This window comes from Canis aureus, chromosome X (genome assembly GCF_053574225.1).
Source record: "Canis aureus isolate CA01 chromosome X, VMU_Caureus_v.1.0, whole genome shotgun sequence".
NCBI classification, from domain to species: Eukaryota; Metazoa; Chordata; class Mammalia; order Carnivora; family Canidae; genus Canis; species Canis aureus.
In genome coordinates, this window is record NC_135649.1 from 84835072 (window position 1) to 84854718 (window position 19647).

The 19647-nt window shown below is 42.2% G+C and overlaps 1 long non-coding RNA gene across 2 annotated transcripts in view; it reads left to right on the top strand.

Moving 5' to 3' along the window:
- Positions 1-19647, top strand: part of LOC144309185 (uncharacterized) — a 109800-nt gene that overhangs the window by 26915 nt on the left and 63238 nt on the right. For both annotated transcript variants that reach the window (XR_013375270.1, XR_013375271.1), the window contains exon 4: positions 55-135. This is a non-coding gene — a long non-coding RNA (uncharacterized LOC144309185). The remainder of the gene's footprint in view (positions 1-54; positions 136-19647) is intronic.

The following is a 19647-nucleotide window of genomic DNA, read 5'->3' on the forward strand; positions in this document are numbered from 1 at the left end:
TTTTCGCTGTTCTTAGAAAATAACATATATATTTATTCCCTTTCTTTCCTTAAGTAAGCTTTACACCCAGGATGGGCTTGAACTCATGACCTCGAGATCAAGAGTGTTACATGCTCTACCGACTAAGCCATCCAGGTACCCCTCTAAAATACATATTTCTTATTTTAAGTAGTTTAGGCTTTAATCTATAAATTTGAAAATGTAAATTTGTTATACAGTTTGAAATATTGTTGAATTTTTACTTTTTTTCTTTGACCTTTGAGTTACTTCGATATTATTTAATTTTCAAATAAATTGGAGTTGTTTTAATTGTTCTGCTTGACAAAACATCATTTCTATTTCCTTTAATGTAGTTCTGCTAGTGATGATTTTTTTTTCAGTTTTTGTTATTCTGAAAGTATTTTTCTCCCCTTCATTCTTGAGCGGTGTGTTCATTGCTTATAGGATTCCCAGTTGGCAAATAGTTCCTTTTAGCTCTTTGAAGATATCATTCTATTGCCTTCCAACTTCAGTAATTTTTTAAAAAGATTTTATTTATTTATTCATGTGAAACAGAGATTGAGGCAGAGATACAGGCAGAGGGAGAAGCAGTCTCCCTGCAGGGAGCCCTGAGTGGGACTTGATCCCAGGACCCCAGGATCATGACCTGAGCCAAAGGCTCAACCACTGAGCTACCCAGGTGCCCCCAGTAAATTTTTTTTGTGGACAGTCATCAGTCTAATTATTGTCCCCTCCTTTTTAAAGATTTTAGTTTTTTAAAAAATATTTTATTTATTTGAGAGAGAGAGAGTGCGCTCATGAGCAGGGGTGAGGGACAGAGAAGGGGAGGACAAGTAGACCCCCTCTACCCCAGCAGGAAGCCCTGAGGTCATGACCTGAACTGAAGGCACCCAGGCATCCCTCGGGCATCCCTAAGGATTTTACTTATAAATAAGTTCTACACCAAATGTGGGGTATGAACTCACAATCCCAAGATCAAAGGTTGCAGGCTCCATTGACTGAGCCAGCCAGGCACCCCTTATTATTGTTGCTTTGGATATAATTTGTCTTTTTCCTCTGGTTACTTTTATTTTTTTCTAGTTGGTTACTTTTAAAATTTTATCTGCATCTTTAATTTTCTGCGTTTTTACTATGTTGTGTCAAAGCTTTTCATTTACCCTTTTTGGGTTTATTAGAGCTTCTGGAATCTGAGAGTGGAATCTTGAGTGAATTTTGGAAAGTTCTCGACTGTTCTCTTTCTAGATTGTTCCTAGTCCATTTTCTCATTCTTCTATCTCCAGTAAAATATTTGTTTCAGTTACCTGTTCTTGCACACAAGTCCCTAATAATTAGTGGCTTGGAACAGCAACCATTTCACTATTCAAAATTCTGTTGGTAGATTAGGGCTCAGTTGGATAATTCTTCTGCTTTTGCTTGGGATCTGTCATGAGACTGCAGACAGAAGGCATATGCAGCTCAAACATTGAAAATGCCCTCACTGACATATCTGGTGCCTTGGATAGGGACAACTGGAAGGTCGATCTCGATAGAGGTGACAGGAAATCTTAGGACTAGGCCTCTAGTCATGGCCTCTCCAGGCAGTGTCTCCAGCAAGACAGTTAGGCTTCTTACATGGTGACTCTAGGCTCCTAAAAGAGCTTCTGGAGCTTCTGGAAAAATCGAAGTGGTCAGGCTTTCTTGAGAAATAAGCCCAGAACTGGTACGGTATCACTTTGACTCTGGTATCGCTTTGACTCCGTTCCTTTAGTTAAAGTTAACCAGAACTTGAAAATTGACTAAGCTTTAATTTGGGAGGGGACGGCACAAATTCATGAATACTGGGAAGCATGGCTTGTTGTGTCCTATCTTTAGAAACTACCATACCCTTTACTCTGGCACTTTAGTCCATCGTTATGCCTCTCTGTAATTTGTTTTGAATGCTTTTATCCACCCAACTTACCTTTCAGAGCTCACTAAGTCTTTCTTAATCCGTTGAGCTCCTAATTTAAAAAAGATTGATTTTCACATGTAGAACTGATATTTTCTTCTTTTTCTCACACCCATGTCATTAAAAAGAATAATTTCTAGTTCCCTACTGATATATTGTTTTTCAATATTTTATTTTTTATAAAAATTTTATATATATCTCTATACCCAACATGGGGCTTGAACTCAAAACTCAGAACAAGAGTTGCATGCTCTTTGGTCTGAGTCAGCTAGGCGTCCCAACCCTAATGAAATTTTTAAGTTTGGCTCTTAGCCCCTTGAATATGTCAGGAGTAGTTATTTTACAGTCCAATTCTGACCGTTCTAATATTTGGAGTCTTTTTTTCTGTTGTGTCTTGTTTCTGTTTTTTCTTGCTTGTGATTTCTTTTCTTCTTGCATGAACGGTTACATTTGATTATATCTGGATATTGTGTTTGAAAATCTAAGATACCTTATGCCCCTAGAGAATGTTTTTGTTTTCTGCTGTCAGATGCCTGAAGGTACTAGCTTTCTGGAATCCTCTTATTAATCTAAGTCATCTGAGCCACCCAGATGACTTAAAGCCTGGCTGTAAGTCCCTATGAGGGCTAGTTACTTTCTGTTCAGTCTGCTTTTTTTTTAATCCCCAGATGAGATAGTCTATTCTTATTGGGCCCCGACTTCTGTTTTTTCTCCTCGAGAGGCCATCAGAAATAACCTTCATCCTCTCATTTTCCAAGAGTATCAGCAAATACAGTCGTGTTTTCACTTTTGTTTCATCTTTTACTTCCCAGCAACATGACAAGGTTAGTTTCACGGCAAGAAGCCCATTTCTTTCATATCCAAATGGACAACTTATTAAGAATTTTAAAGGCGATGGTGACAAAAAAGTAAAAGGTTGGTTACCATGCCTAAGCAAAGATCACCTGGAGTGCTAGCACACATAACCCTTATCATTTTCATAAGGTGCCAAGTCCGTATTTCCATGCAAGTTACAATCCCGTAGCAAAGACAGACTTCTACTTAGGGGTTTATACATTTCATCATGCCAAATGCAATTGTATCTGAGCAATGAGCAAAACAGCCCCATGTATGTCCTCCCACCCACCTTTAGACTTGGTACTCAGTGGTTACCCACAATTTGAATAGCTCTTTTGTACCTTTTTAAGATATTTTCTTCCCCTTTGCTCAGCTGTTTTCAGTGGGTGTATTGGCCCCAACTACCTGGTCCATTGTTACTGAAAGTAAATGTTGCTAATAATTTTTAGTATTCATTTGCTTTTTAGTCTTCATTCTGTAGGTTTTATGTGCATTCTTTATACATAGAGGTAATACACATTAATGGTATTAATAACTTGTCATACCCCTAGTTTAATACTCGTTATGGTCAGAGTTGGCTTCCTGTGTTTTGCCTCCTTTTTAAACTGCTTTACAGTCCCAGACCATTAGAAGAACATCCAAGGCACTGTCTTAGCCATTGTTTTTCCATATGTGTGGCTTGTGCTCCTCCTGCGTAAGAATTATCTGAGGGGGGCATTATTAAAAGTGATCTAGTCCAATTATTGCATCTTTCTTTTCTTTTTCTTTAAGATTTTATTTATTTATTCATGAGAGACACACAGAGAGAGGCACAGACACAGGCAGAGGCAGAAGCAGGCTCCATGCAGAGAGCCTGATGCGGGACTCGATCCCGGGACTCTGGGATCACGTCCTGAGCCGAAGGCAGATGCTCAGCTGCTGAGCCACCCAGGCGTCCCTATTGTATCTTTCATACAGGGAAACACAATAAGAACAGTTAAGTACATTGAGTTTAACGTTGTGACTTAATTTTTTCAGATAGAGTTACATTTGGCACGATAAAATGCCTATGTAGGGGTCTGTGCTACAGCATTGTAACTTGTATGGACATGAGGACTTGGCACCTTAAGAAAATGATCTGGGTTATGTGATAGCACTCCAGGTGACCTTTGCTCAGGCATGGTAACCAAGCTTTTACTTTTTGTCGCTAGTGCCTTTCAAATCCTTAATAAGTTGTCCATTTGGATTTGAAAGAAATGGGCTTCTTGTGAAACTAACCTTGTCATGTTGCTGAGAAGTAAAAAAGGTGAAGCCAAAGTGAAATTGTACATGTCAGGAGGGAGGTGATCATTTGGCAAGCCTTACTCCTAGCAATGCTGCAAATGTTCTCTCTCAAGCCTTCTCACCAATTGACCAGCTCCAGAGACCAAAGTAACTGTTCAGTTAAAATCCCTTTCTGGTATGCAGTCTGTGGATGGAATGTCTTTGAGAATGAAGTTGACTCCATATTAGAGTTACCTGAGATCTCCACAAAGTCGGTGGGTCAAGTTTAAGAGTCTGTTAAGGTTTTATGGATTGCTCCTTTGTTACTCTAGGTGTTTTCCATTTTTTACTAGAAACATCCTTAAGCTTGTTACTGTTTTATTTTTTGGTTGCTGTTTTGATTTACTGTTTGTTATCTGTCCCTCCTCTTTATCTTTACCATTATGATGCCCAGGCAGAAGTATTCTTTTAGTGGAGGTGGAGAGGTGGCTAGAAGAGCGTCAGGTGGGATCCCTGGGTGGCTTAGCAGTTAAAGTGTCTGCCTTCAGCCCAGGGTGTGATCCTGGGGACCCGGGATTGAGTCCCACATCGGGCTCCCTGCATGGAGCCTGCTTCTCCCTCTGCCTGTGTCTCTGCCCCCCCCACCCCCTGTCTCTCTCATGAGTAAATAAATAAAATCTTAAAAAAAAAAAGAGCATCAGGTGACCAGAATTCTTCCTCTTTCTGACCATTGGGGACTTAGTTTATTTCTGGGAGCCTGGCAGTCTTCACATCCAAAAGACAGATTAGATGATACTCATATTGAAGCTATCCGTTTCTTTTTTTAAAGATTTTATTTATTTATTTGAGAGAGAGAGCACAAACAGCAGGAGGGGCAGGCTGAAGGAGAGGTAGAAGCAGACCCCCCCCCTGCTAGGCAGGGAGCCCTATATGGGGCTCTATTCCAGGACCCTGGGATCATGACCTGAGCCGAAGGCAGATGCTTAACAAACTGAGCCACCCAGGTGCCCCTCTAGCTATCCATTTCTTAACAAAATTCTTAAAATTAGACATCTGCTATAGACTGCTTGTGTCACACACACACCCCCATTCATGTTAAAGTCCTTTTTTAAAAAAAATTTGAGTAATCTCCATACCCAGTTTTGGGCTTAGACTCAACAACCTTGAGATCAAGAGTGGCATGCTCTACTGACCGAGCTAGCCAGGTGCCCCCATGTGTCAAAATCCTAACCCCAAAGTGATGATGCTATTAGGAGGTAGAACCTTTGGGAGGTGTTTAGGTTATGAAGGCTTTGCCCTCATGAATGGGATCAGTGCTCTTATAAAAGAGACTGCAGAGGGATCCCTGGGTGGCGCAGCGGTTTAGCGCCTGCCTTTGGCCCAGGGCGCGATCCTGGAGACCCGGGATCGAATCCCACATCAGGCTCCCGGTGCATGGAGCCTGCTTCTCCCTCTGCCTGTGTCTCTGCCTCTCTCTCTCTCTCTCTCTCTCTCTCTCTCTGTGACTATCATAAATAAATAAAAAAATTAAAAAAGTTAAAAAAAAAAAAAGAGACTGCAGAGAGATCCCTTGCCTGTGTTCTGCCCTATGAGGCTACAGCAAAAAGATGGCTGTCAGGAAGTGGGCCTGCACCAGACACTGAATCTGCCAGCACCACGATCTTGGACTTCTTAGCTTCCAGATCTGTGAGAAATAAATGTTTGTGTTTATAAGCCATCCAGTTTATGGTGTTTGTGTTACAGCAGCCTGAACGGACTTAGACAGTATCCATGTGGCATTATTGCATACTCACTTGGATAGCTGAGGATCTCTTAGTTTAAAAGCATCTAGGCAGAAGCTAGACAGTTGGGAGCCATCAGTGTATAGATGGCATACAGAATTGTGAGCTCACATGAGACCACCAAGGGAGGGAGCTGTAGAAGAGAATAGGAGCCAGCTGAACACTGAGCCCTGGGACACCCTATTGTTGATGGTTAAAGGCACACAGAAGGAACCAAGAAAGACTGAATAGCTGTGGCCAGGAAAGTAGAAGAACCAAGAAAACTGAGTGTCCTGGGAGTCAAATATGAAAAGTATCCCAAGAGGAGTGTTGTGTTCAATGCAGCTGCTAGTTTAGGTAAGATAAGGATGGAAAATTTACCGTTGGCTGTAGCGATGTGAGGTCATGGTAGATCTTGATATGCGAGCACCCTTTTGGTGAAGGGATAGCACAGAGGGGACATTTTTTAATAGAGTGGTGGGGGGAGGGGAATTAGCGAGTATGGGAACAGAAGTGGTGCTGTCACTGGAAGGGGGCAGGTATGAGGTCAAGGTTTTCATTTTTGTTTTTGAGATAGGAGAAACCAAGTAATTGTAATGTTTCATATACTGGTAAGAATGATCCAGTAGAGGGAGAAACATTTATGAAATGAGAAACTGGGGACAGTTACAGAACTGTTGTCTTTGATGAGGCAAGAAGGATCTAATACCCAAGGGGGCTGATCTTACTTAGGAGTTTAGCAAATTCATAGGAGGTCATTAGCACCAATGTCAAATGTGGTTCACTCTCTACCTTCTTGACTGACACATGGCAGGATTTTGTTTGCTGGCTGTGTAAGTCATGGTGGGGTCATGTAACTGCTTATGACTGGTGAGTTGTTTTAAGCGACACACGTCATTTCTGTGCGTAGGCATTTAATTGTCAGTGTGAACATCCTGAAAAGTTATTTTCCCCAGTGCATGGCCCCCAGCACTGTTCCAAAGGCTGGTTGCTCATCAGCCTACATCCCTGAGAAGGGACAACACAGAGTGGAGCCCCTAGCTGACCATTATGGACATCTAGCATCCTGTTGCTTTAAGTTGTTGTTCTTAGAGCATGAGCTTAGCCTATCCTGAGTAGATAGGCTAAGTAGATGTAGATAAAGAGGACTTAGGTAATGGTGGGGGCTTGTGGAAAGTTGGTTATGATAGTCTGTGGTGTTGCAGGGAAGTAGGCTAGTGAGCCGTCAAGCTGAGAGTGAGGATGAGAGGCGTTGGAGATTTGAGGAGAGAGCAAAGGGGATGAAATAGTCATTAGGGAGAATATTAGAGTAATTGGACCAGCAAAATGTATCATGATTATCAATCAGGCAGCACTCAGGGCCCACTTGAGGTTGGTGGCCATTATTAAAATGAATAGGTGGTGTGGGTGTATTTTTCTTTCATTGCTGTTGACTGAGTGGGCACAGGCAGGGTGTAGGCAAATAACTGGATTTAAGGAGGAATTGGATTTTGCCAGGCAAATGTGACAGAGTGGAAAGGGGGTTGGGAGATAGATACAAGAGAGTGATTATGTAGCATATTCTTTCAGGACTTTTAATCAGCCTCAGACCTATTCTTAGGGGAGTTGGCACTGAGGACAGAGAGAAATCCTAAAAGTCAAACTCCTCTCATGCTGACCTTGGTTTACAATTTACAAAGCACTTTCGCACATGGCAGCATATGAGAAAGGGTAGATGGTACCATTGGATTGACCATAAAACTGCGTAACTCTTGGCTTCTGTTGGGTTGAGAAGGTCCCTTGGATCCCCATGTGCATATCCTCTGTGCTGTATGAAGTCTCTGCCATAGTGTGCCCTCTTCCTGTTCTGTTATCCTCTCCTTTCTCTTTTCCTCTATGTATTTATTTTTGAAATGTCTGTACTTCCCCTGCGTGGTTTAAGACTGACCATGATACTCCTTGTCCTCCTTTTGTATTTGCTGCTTTTCCCTTTGTTTCATTGTGGGATTTGGCTAGGCAGGTGGGGAGGGAAGAGATTAGGCATGGTGGGTTACCACAATTCAGAATTAGGCTTAGGGGTTTGATCTATAAGCCCCAAGTCATCCCTCTAGAGAACCTGTGAATTCTCCAAATTATATGTGAGAATACTAAAGCCTGGGGTTACTTGTATTATTTATGCAATAAGGGACAACTGTTACTACCTTTACACACATACCCCTTTTGACTCATGACTCCCCCCCACCTCCCCCCTACACACATAGGGAATGTTGGCTGTTAATGGCAGGAATTGTCCCTAATTCTACCATTTGGTTTTAATGTACACAGTGTGCCTCTTTCAGACCACGTAGATCTAAATAATATCCCAAAGGATACTCGATCAAAGCTCTGTTCTCTCTTTGCAGCTTCTAGGTAGAGATGCTGGTTCTAATTCTGGAACTGTTTAGAGGGATGCCCTGTGTTGGTATTGGGTCACTAGAAAGCCAGAGGGGCCAGCTAGTTCTAACAGTTGTTAAATGAGTCTCTTGTGTTTCTTTCTTTAGATCCTTATCTAAAGAAGACAGGACTGGTTTGAGGAGGTCCTGCTGTCTGCTTTTTTGTGCTAAGTTTGAACCCTGGGCTGAGGATTCCAAATGCCCATTCTCATGGCCATGCGTGCAGCCCACCCTGCCCAATTTGAGAGGGGGATGATGCTCACGTGGGGCCTTTGTGCTATATCAGAGAGAAGTAGTTCATACATGGTGCATCAGGGTTGATGTTGAGCCTGGTGCTGTCCACAAGGAAGGAAGGGGCAGGCTTTAGCCATTGGGAGAAGTCATCTCTGGCTTCTAGGAACCTCCAGTGCTCTAGTTAAGGCTTTCTTTTTGGTGTCTCAGAGATCTTTAGTGCTTTCTATTAAAACATGGACAGTTTTAAGATCTTAAAAACTCCCTTGAATGAATACCATGTAGCTAATATAAAGCTAATATAAAGCATTTATTTAAAAAAAAAATAAAGCATTTATTAGCATTTCCTGTGGCTAGATTTGGGAATGATGGACAATGAGGGATGGAAAGGGCAGAATCAGGCCTTGCCAACATCATAGTTTAAGCACCTGTCTGCTCAACAGCATGTGAATTTGAGGAATTTATAGGGTTTGCCAATTTCAGCTTGGGGCCACAGATTATTGCTTAAACTGATGACTCTTTGCACTGGCATCTTTGCTTTATTCATTACTCAGACCATCACCAGCATGTACATGCCTACTTTGGCCTCTCCTAGGCTGGTATGTTCATGGAGAGCTTTTCCCAGGATAAAGTCTCACAGATTGATTCTCTCTGCTTTTTGATCTGTACCTCCAGGCCAGTGCTCTGGGTTGGTAGCAGTGACACCATATGTGAGTTCATTCAGATGGGGCTGAAGTAAGAAAAACTGGCATGCCCAAATGGGTTTCTGAAACGAGCTTTCCCTTTTTTTTTTTTTAATTTTTAATTATGATAGGCACACAGTGAGAGAGAGAGAGAGGCAGAGACACAGGCAGAGGGAGAAGCAGGCTCCATGCACCGGGAGCCCGACGTGGGATTCGATCCCGGGTCTCCAGGATCCTGGGCCAAAGGCAGGCGCTAAACCGCTGCGCCACCCAGGGATCCCGAGCTTTCCCTTTTTAAAAAAAAATCCACTGCAGTTTTGTGGAAGAGCCTGCAAATCACCTGGAAACTATGCAAATATATTGATCTCATTTGCAATTTCATGTGCCTGAATAATACCTGCGGTGAAATTCAAAGGAAACTGTCCTTCAAAATCCTAGATCCCAAAAGCCAAGGAGTCTTGAGTTACTGGGAAATGTGGTTATATAGTGTTTCTTTTTTTTTTTTCTTTACGATTTTTTTATTCATTCATGAGAGATACACGGCGGCGGGGGGGGGGAGGTGTAGCAGAGACACAGGGAGAGGGAGAAGCAGGCTCCATGCAGGGAGCCTGACAAGGGACTTGATCCCAGGTGTCCAGGATCACACCCTGGGCTGAAGGCGGCGCTAAACCGCTGAGCCACCTGGGCTGCCCAAGTACCTGTTTCTTAATGTCAAAGGCCCAAGAGACGGAAATGTTCATTACATTTTTTTTAAAAGATTTTATTTATTTATTCACGAGAGACAGGAGAGAGGCAGAGACCTAGACTGAGGGAGAAACAGGCTCCTCACAGGCACAGGGAGCCCGATGCGGGACTTGATTCCCTGACTGGGATCATGACCTGAGTCATGAGACCCAGGAGTCAGCAGACCCTCAACTGCTGGGCCAACCAGCTTCCCCTCATTACATTTCTTTACAGAAGAATAGCCTTGGAAGTTTGAGCCCGTCCCTCAAGTCATCATTCTTAACAGTAGAAAGGTGAAATCATGAGCTTTCAAAGATGCCTAGTTTTCTTTGAGGTTAGCCCGTTCTGAAAGGAAGGCTGGACCAGTGAAAGTTAACCCTGCCTTTTTTGCTCTGTTAATTTAAGAGTTATTTCTGTCCTTCTCTCAAATGTTGTTTCCTTAGAGTAACTTTTACATTTTGGAGGAATGCATGCTGGATCGGTGTTTGGAGTCATGAGAAAGTAAAGAGAATTTTGGTAGAGAGGGAGCCAGTTCAGGAGCCATTCATGAAGTCACAGTTGTTCGAAACACTTGTACACTCCCTCTCTGCATGAATTATTCATTTCGCTGCCTTTGTGATAATAGCCACAGTGTTCAGTCTCTAAGACTGTCTTGTGATATATTCTTCTTTTGCTAAAGGGCTACATTTCAGCAGCCTCATTTGATTTAAAAGGCAATCCAGCATACCACACATACCATTCGAGAAGAATGTGGGGATCCTTCCTGCTATGGAAATGTCATGCATGCTTAAAGTGACAAAGTTTGTCACAAGCAATGGTTTCAAGTACTTTGTAATTCTTCTTGGATCTTCAAAGCAGTTAATTGGAAGGGTTTTCATTTTCGATAAGAAAATACACTGAATTATTTGTTTTGCTTTTTAATTTTTAATTATTGAATTGGAAATGCAGAATATCCAAAACATAGAGGGAAGGGAGTGAGTGTGTTTCTTAAACTATGATAAAATAAAATAAAACCCACATAACACAAAATTTACCATTTCAGCCATTTTTAAAGGTCTCTGGTACAGTAGTGTGAACTATATTCATATGGTTGTGCCACAGATCTATAGAACTCTTTAATCTTATAAAACTTTCATCTTGTAAAACTGTATTCGTTAAGTAACATCTCCCCTTCACACTTCCCACCCCCAGCCCCTGGCCACCACCATTCTCCTTTCTGTTTCTAGGAGTTCAATTGCTTTGGATACCTTGTATAACTGGAGTCCTGCAGTATTTGCCTTTTTGTGACTGGCTTATTTCATTTAGCATGATGCCCTCCATGATTCACCCATTTTGTAGCATATGACAGGATTTTTTCTCCTTTTAATTTATATTCTAAAACATTTTTAAAATTTATCCATGAGAGACGGAGAGAGAGGCAGAGAGACACAGGCAGAGGGAGAAGCAGGCTGTCTCACAGGGAGCCTGATGCCAGATCCCGGAATCACACCCCACACCCTGAGCCAAAGGCAGATGCTCAACCACTGAGCCACCCAGATACCCCAGGATTTCCTTTATTTTTTTTTTGTTTTTTGGATTTCCTTTATTTTAAAGACTGAATAATATTCCATTGCCTGCGCATAACCGCATTTGATTTATCCGTTAGTTCATCTGCGAAGGTAGAGCACCCTTTTGTACGGTGTTCTCAGGAAAGCTTTCCTTGGGAGTTAAAGCAACTGAACCACAGAGAACATAGAAAAATCCAATGTGAGTCAGTCATGCTAAGCCATAGAACTTTTGTGATACCTAACATTAGACATTGATACTGGCAAAACTTAGAATTTCATAAACAGAAATTCTAGTATACATGGTTTAGGTTCATACTCCCCCCCCCCCCAACACTCCTCCCTCCTGTCACCCCACACACCCCTCTTAGAATGAAAGTCTGTCAGAGGGGCCTTAGGGCATGATATGTCTAGGAGGCAGCACTAGAGCCAGAGTCCCGCCTATACAGACTGACATGTGCCTATACAGACTGACATGTGCTCAAGTGCTGGCCCAAGGACCCGGTGATAAACGATGGCATTTAGTCCTCAATTTCTGCTTCTCTGACCCTCTAGAGGGAAGAGAGAAGGGGAGAGGGCGGGGTGGGAAGGCAGCTGTTATAGCAGTGAAAGGATGGATGACCTATGAGCTCATTAGGGTTAGTAATGGGTTCTCTCACTGGACTCTGGATCTTTCTCACACATGAGCTTCTCTGTGGATTCCAGCCCCGACTCAGAGCTAAAGCAGCTCTGACTAAAGCAAAACCGCACCAGCAATCTGCTCTGTGGTCTGAGTTTAGTCTAAATGTTGCCAGAGCCCCAGAAGACAAAAGGTTTGACTTGAAAGAACACATGGTTTGTGAGACTGTAGTGTTACTTTCACTTTTTCTTGACTTTGGTTCTTCCTCAGAGGCAGGAGGAGGAGGCAGATGGGGAGGCCTGATTGGGATAGTGGCTGGGCTCCCTGTCCTCACAGATGCCCTAGTGGCAGCAATTTCCTGTCTTCAGCAGGTACAACCTGTGAGGAGGAGCCTTTCCCGCCCACTCCCTGTCCCTTTATTATTCTTGGATAAGGGTGAGGAACAATGGAGGGTGGGAGCACCTCTTTTCCTTTTCCCTGCAGGTTGCCAGACCCACACAAAGAGCAAGCACTCTCCATTCTGTCACTGAAAATGCACCCCCTTCGCCCACCCTCAGGGGACTGTGGGAGTACCTTGCCTGTCTCTGCTGCGAATTCTTTGCTTTCCTCCAAGGAAAGCCCAGCAGGGTGCTGTTGGGTGGATGAGGACAGGAGAAAAGCTTTCATAAGTGCCTGACAGCTTTGAGAGAGAGACCTTAGGTGCCTGGGGGAAAATGCTTCTGTGCTTGCAGCATGCCTCCCTGGAGACCCCCACCCCAAGGGCACTTCAGCAATGGAGGCCAGGTGCAGGGGAGGGGGAGGTGTGGGGAGAGGTGTGGGGCATATGGAGAGGACTATGGGCCAGGTGCAGGGCTCTGCAGCAATGGCAGCTGGCTCTGGCCTGCCTTCTGAGACCAAATGCTGGGGACAAGGTATACACTCAGGAACTGCCAAGTGGCAGGGCAGTAAGCTGACTGACTTTTCAGGCATGAGTGGGGGGGGGGGTTGCTGACACTTTGTGTTGTGGATGACAATTTGGAGATGTGAAAAATTTTAAGAGATTGTTAGCAAGTGCGTGTGTATGGCTTGTAAAAAGATGTCTGCACCATTGATTTCGTCTCCTGACATTTTTTTCTTTTTTTGGAGTCTCTTGACATTTTTTAAAGAAGATTTTATTTTCTCATTTGAGAGAGAGCAGAGGGAAGGGCAAAGGGAGAGGGAGAAGCAGACTCCCCACTGAACAGGGAGCAGGATGCAGGGTTCCATCCCAGGACCCCGGGATCAAGACCGCAGCAGAAGGCAGATGCTTAACCGACCATGCCACCCAGGCACCCCTAGTCTCCTAACGTTTTTCTAGGAAAATCTCCCAAGTTTACCACAAAGTTGGAAGAATTTTATAATGAACACACATATGCCTACCTTCCAGATTAGTAGCATTTTAAGATACTTGTTTTATCAGATAATCTAATCATCTAGTTGTTCATCTAACCATCCATTAGCCCATCTTATTTTCTGGTGTGTTAAGAAAAATATTTGCCCCTGAATGCTTCTGCATTATAGGTTCAGTATTTATTTTTTAAAAAGATTTTACTTACTTACTTACTTATTTATTATTTGAGAGTGAGAGAGCACATAAGCAGGGCGAAGCATGCTCCTCCACTGAGCAAGGAGCCCTCTGTGGCACTCGATCCCAGGACCCTGGGATAATGACCTGAGCTGAAGGCAGCTGCTTAACCAACTGAGCCACCGAGGTGCCCAGTGTATTTTTTAAACTGTTTTTCAGTTAAAATTTGCATACAGTGAAATGCACACATTTTTAGTGTAGAATACAATATTTTCTATCCTTTTGTCATATTTCACAAAACTAAACTTCTGGTTCTAGTCACAGAATTTCTACATATTTAAGAAGTGCAGTTTTTTAAAAAGATTTATTCATTCTAGAGACAGCACATGTGCATACACACACACACACACACACACACACACACACACACACACACAAACATACCCACACATAGAAACACGAGTGGGAGGGAGAGAGAGGGAGAATCTCAAGCAGACTCTGCACTGAACCTGCACTGAGCCTGGCGCCCGACACAGGACTTGATCCCACAACCCTGAGATCATGACCTGAACCGAAACCAAGAGTCGGTCGCTAATGTGCTCCCCAGGTGCCCCAAGAAGTACAGTTTTGAAAGTAGTTGAGAACGAGAGCATATGAGGAGCATATTGTAAAGATTATATTCAGTGTAACATGAAGTTTATTCCTTTACCACCCCTGACCCTTACCTTAATTCTCCCCCCACCCCCACCATTGGACAGAGTAGAAAGGTAAGTAGTTGATTGGTGAAGATTTTTTTTTAAGGATCCTAAGGTGAAGGGCTAGCTACAAAGTGACTTCTGACTTTTGCCATTTGCCTGTTGGCAACCACTTTCTTCCACCTTTCCTTTCCTTTTTTAAAAAAGATTTTATTTATTCATGAGAGATGGGGGGGGTGGTGGTGGTGGGGAGCAGAGACCTAGGCAGAGGGAGAAGCAGGCTCCCTGCAGGAATCGGGGACCCTGGGATCACGCCCTGAGCTAAAGGCAGACTCAACCACTGAGCCACCCAGGTGCCCCCACCTTTCCTTTTCTTAAATTCAAGGAGAAACTGTTTAGTCCTCCCAGTTCATAACAACCCAAAACTCTCCCTTGATTCTTTGTAGCTGTTCTATGAAAGTCCCAATAGAATACTCCATGGCAATTTGTGATGGTTTGTGTCCATGTAGAATTAAGGGTCCCTAGGAAATGGCAGATTACTTCAGTATTATGAGGGCCCATTTGTCATGCTCATTAGGAAAATGCGGAATGCAGATGTTGATTTTTATTTATTCTTGGTTCACTGGGGGAATCCTTACTTGGCATTATTTAATTGTCTCTACACCACTGCTCTGCCACGCGGCTTGAATGATGGAAGAAAAACCCCAAACCTGGGTAGGACAAGAATTTGCTCTGGGTCTGTGTGATGTCCTGTCTTAAAATGGTGGGGAGGCGATTGGAAAAGGTTTGGTTCTACAAATATTCAGTGTGTGCATCCAAATGCCAGGTGCTGAGGGTGAAACCAAGAAACTTAAAGACACACTGTCTAGAAGGAGTGTACTGTTTACTTGGGATGGAGAGAAGATGTAGGTATGTGATAGGTCATGAAGGATCCGGATAATCTGTGCAGTCAGGAGTTCAGAGAACAAGCAGTGGCTGGCAGCTGGTGGTGAGGAAGGTTTCTGGAGGAGGTGGTTTGAGGTGGTGGTTCTCTGTGGACAGAGAGAAAGGCAGAGGGCTTGCTGGGTCCCTGTAGATTGCTCACAGCAGAGATGCTTTTTTCCTTCAATCCAGCAGATTTGAGGAGATCTTGATAGATATTGTCGAAAAGGCAAATTGTCACGATTATGTCGGGCCTTAATTGGCAGATCATTTAAAAAGGCCATTACAGTCTATAGTTTCTGGGATTAGTTTCCATTTTTCACCTGTGGTTAATAGAAATCATACTACACTAGAGCTTTGCTTTTTTTTGTTTTGTTTTGTTTTTTTGGTCAAGAGAAAGAATGGTATCCATTTCCTGATTTATTATTTAAATAAAGAATTTGTGTGAGTGGTTTCTAAATAAGCTTATGAGAGAGAAATGATGCTCAAACAACCTGTGTGGCATACATTTTTAACCTGAAGGTGTAAAGGCAAGTGTCCCTCTGTCTTCATGAGAAGACTGAAGAGTTAAAAAAAAAAAAAAAAAACGACTGAAGAGTTGTGCTCCTTTTATTAATGGGGACGTGGTCACTGTTTCAACCACAAACCAACAAAAAAGGCCCAGTAGCATTTCTTATGTATAGTTACTCATCTCCTTAAATGTTGCCCCCCCCCAAAAAAAAAAAAAACCGAAGGGATAGGAAAACCAGAAAAGTGAGGGGGGAAGCTGGTGATTTAAAAAATACAATGAGTAACTCATTGTGGTGACTAATACCAGTGGACTCATAATGATTTAACAGTAGTGAATTTAGAAGGGATATAAGTAGCAGGAGAGCTATTTAAAGATCACTTTAATACAAAAGACCGTGGAATTGGTCACATGAATCAGGAATCCCTTTGGGAAACTTGGAAGTAGTTCATTTCTTTCACCCCTACAGAAGTCTGTCTCTCCTTTATCTCAAGGAGTCATCTTGACGAAGTTAGAGACCAGTTCTTGCAAGTATGGCTCCTTTCCCACTTGCTTCTTGGGGAGATTTCTTGGCTAATGAGTGTGCTTGTGGTTTTGCATTGAAGAAACACTGGGTGTCCACTGAGAAGCAAGAACAAGCAATTGATTTAAAAAAAAAAAAGGTTGGTGATGGTGCCTGTGAACTAGACACGAGAGGTTTGCTGGAATTTATTCTCAGTTTTTGTTTCTTTTTCTTTTTTAAAGATTTTATTTATTTATTCATGAGAAACACACACACAGAGAGAGAGAGAGAGAGAGAGAGAGAGAGAGAGAAAGAGAGAGAGGCAGAGACACAGGCAGAGGGAGAAACAGGCTCCATGCAGGAAGCCCCATGTGGGACTTCAGGATCCAGGACTCCAGGATCACAACCCAAGCTGAAGGCAGACGCTCAACCACTGAGCCACCCAGGCCTCCCTCAGTTTTTGTTTCTAATCATGGTGTACAAATAAAAGAATAGATCAACCGTCCTTTTTGTAAACATTTCATTCAATTTTTTTAAGCAGAAAGTTTTAAAATTGAGAATTACAGCATTTAAATAGAGCAACTGTACAGCTGACCAAAAAAGTGCAAAGATGGGAAAGTCCATGGTAGAATTTCCAGTTATCTGAGTGTTAACCAGAAAATGTTTTTTTCCCCATCCTTGTTGAAAATATATTTTTAAAAGATTTTATTTATTCATGAGACAGAGAGAGGCAGAGATATAGGCAGAGGGAGAAGCAGGCTCCCTGAGGGGAGCCTGATGCAGGACGTGATCCCAGGACCCCGGGATCACAACCTGAGCTGAAGGCGGATGCTTAACCACTGAGCCACCTTGGTGCCCTGAAAATATTTTTAAATGTTCATTTCCCTTGAAACTTCTTTTTCCTAACTCCACTCAACCCCGACACAGATAAGGGGATTCGCTGTTATTTCTTGTCATGTAGGTATGTGATAGGTCCTATTTTTATTATTTTTTATTTTTTAAGTGTTTGAAAAGATGTTATTTATTTGAGAGAGGGAGCATGAGCCAAGAGACAGAGGGAGAGGGAAAAGCAGACTCCCTGCTGAGTATGGAGCCTTATGCAGGGCTCCATTCCAGGACCCTAGGGTCAGTACCTGAGCTGATTGAGTGAGCCCCCAGGCACCCCTGTCTTATTTTTATTGATACTGATTATTGACTGGTCTCTTGTCATCCTCATTAGACTGAGGCCAAGGCCACCATGTGGGTTATTATTACAATACCAGCACCCATGGAACCCAGTGTCTAGCAAGTCCTAGGTACTTAATTAGTTGATCAAAGAACTAATACCATAAATCATACATTAAAAATGGATTTATCTAGGTAGTGTCTTGGGGATTATGATGCTGTATCAGATTTTTTTTTCTTTTTTTTTCTTTTAAAGACTTTATTTATTCATGAGAGGCACAGAGAGAGAGGTAGAGACTCAGGCAGAGGGAGAAACAGGCTCCATGCAGGGAGCCTGTCGTGGGACTCAATCCCCGGGCTCCAGGATCATGCCCTGGGTGGAAGGCAGGTGCTAAACCACTGAGCCACCCAGGGATCCCCTGTATCAGATTTTTTTTCTTGAAAAAGATCTCAAACTCACTAAACCTAGGACATAATTACATATTCAATTTTTAGTTAAAATCTTTATTTTTAATTTTTTTTAAAGATTTTATTTATTCATGAGAGACCCGGAGAGATAGAGAGGCAGAGACACAGGCAGAGGGAGAAGTAGGTTCCATGCAGGGAGCCCGACGTGGGACTTGATCCTCGGTCTCCAGGATCAGGCCCTGGGCTGAAGGTGGCACTAAACCACTGAGCCACCTGGGCTGCCCGTTTTTTTCTTTTTTTTAAAAAAAGGTTTTTTTATTTTTTTAAAAATTTTTTATTTAATTATGATAGTCACAGAGAGAGAGAGAGAGAGAGAGAGAGAGAGGCTGAGACACAGGCAGAGGGAGAAGCAGGCTCCATGCACCGGGAGCCCGATGTGGGATTCGATCCCGGGTCTCCAGGATCGCGCCCTGGGCCAAAGGCAGGCGCCAAACCGCTGGGCCACCCAGGGATCCCCCAAAAAAGGTTTATTTATCTTTAGTAATCTCTATACTCAATGTGGGGCTCCAACTCATGATCCAGAGATCAAGAGTCACATACTCTACTGCCTGAGCCAGCCAGGTGCCCCTCCCATTGTTTTTCCTGTTGCATTTTATTTTCTCTCAGTATTTGGGATTTCCAGGCACTTGGGTCACTCTTAAATTTTAGATGTATATATAGATAATATGTAATTTATAATATATTTTAAGTTATAATATATAACATAAACATATTTAAATATATTATAAATTCTACTGAATAAGTATTTCTTTTTTAGTATGATAAATATATAAGAAAATTACCTCAATGTGTGAATTCGAAGAGCATGAATAGGGAAGACAAAACCTCAGGTTTTCTTGGTGAAGATATTATCTGAAGGTCTTTGAAGAATTTATTGAACGAAATATTTAAATTCAGGTCTATAGGCAAGTTCATGAACAATTTTAATGGTTTAGAAATAATGAATTGAAATTCTTTTTTTTTGAATTGAAATTCTTATTAAAGCATATGAGATTCTCTCCGTTTAATTTCTTCAACATGAAAAAGCATACCCTTGCATGTAAAGCTATACATAGTTTAAGTGATTTTGTCTTAAATTTAGCAGGCTTATTTTTCAGAGCTAGGGGTGCTGAGATGCAGACTCACGAAATACCGTTCCCTCCAAACTGATGGTTAATTTAGATGAAGTTTTAGAGTACCAGCAAAAACATTTTATACAGCTTGGTGTTGTATTAAAGGAAAATTTCATGTAAAATTTTTGCTTTCACAATTAGAACAAATTGTTTTTAAAAGGAAATAGTTTGTAAGATCCAGTTTGGTTATCGCATTCTATCATTTATAAATTTTGTTGGTTATATGAAAATGAGAAGCGAATACAGAGAGGGATTTTTATGGACATTTGATGGAAGAGTTGCCTCAGGCTTTTGCATGCCACCTTAATGCTCTTAAGTTGAGAGCATCTCCGTTTTTATGTCTTCTGGCTTGGGCTGGGGCCAGGTGTTAAAAGTATTGTCTCTTTTATGTAGGATCACTATTTCCAGTTGGTTCTGAATTTACTATAAATGTTTATCCTGTAACATTCAGAGATCGAATGCTTTCCCATCTTATCTGAGTTCAGGACTTTGCAAATAGGTTAGTAAATGGCATGACTCTATTTTCATTTTGACATCTAAGCACCCCCAAAGGGATTTAATCCTTTAAATTTTTTTTTCACATTAGCAATGTTTGATATCTATTTCCTAAAATCAAACTTCAGAATGGAATGGAATTTAACATCCTGGGTTTATTAGAGCCTCTCAGCAGAGAGCAGTGGCAAGGAACACGGATGATAGAAATGTTTTACAAGGAAGATATTGAATAGACCAGGAAATGCTATAGGATACATTATAT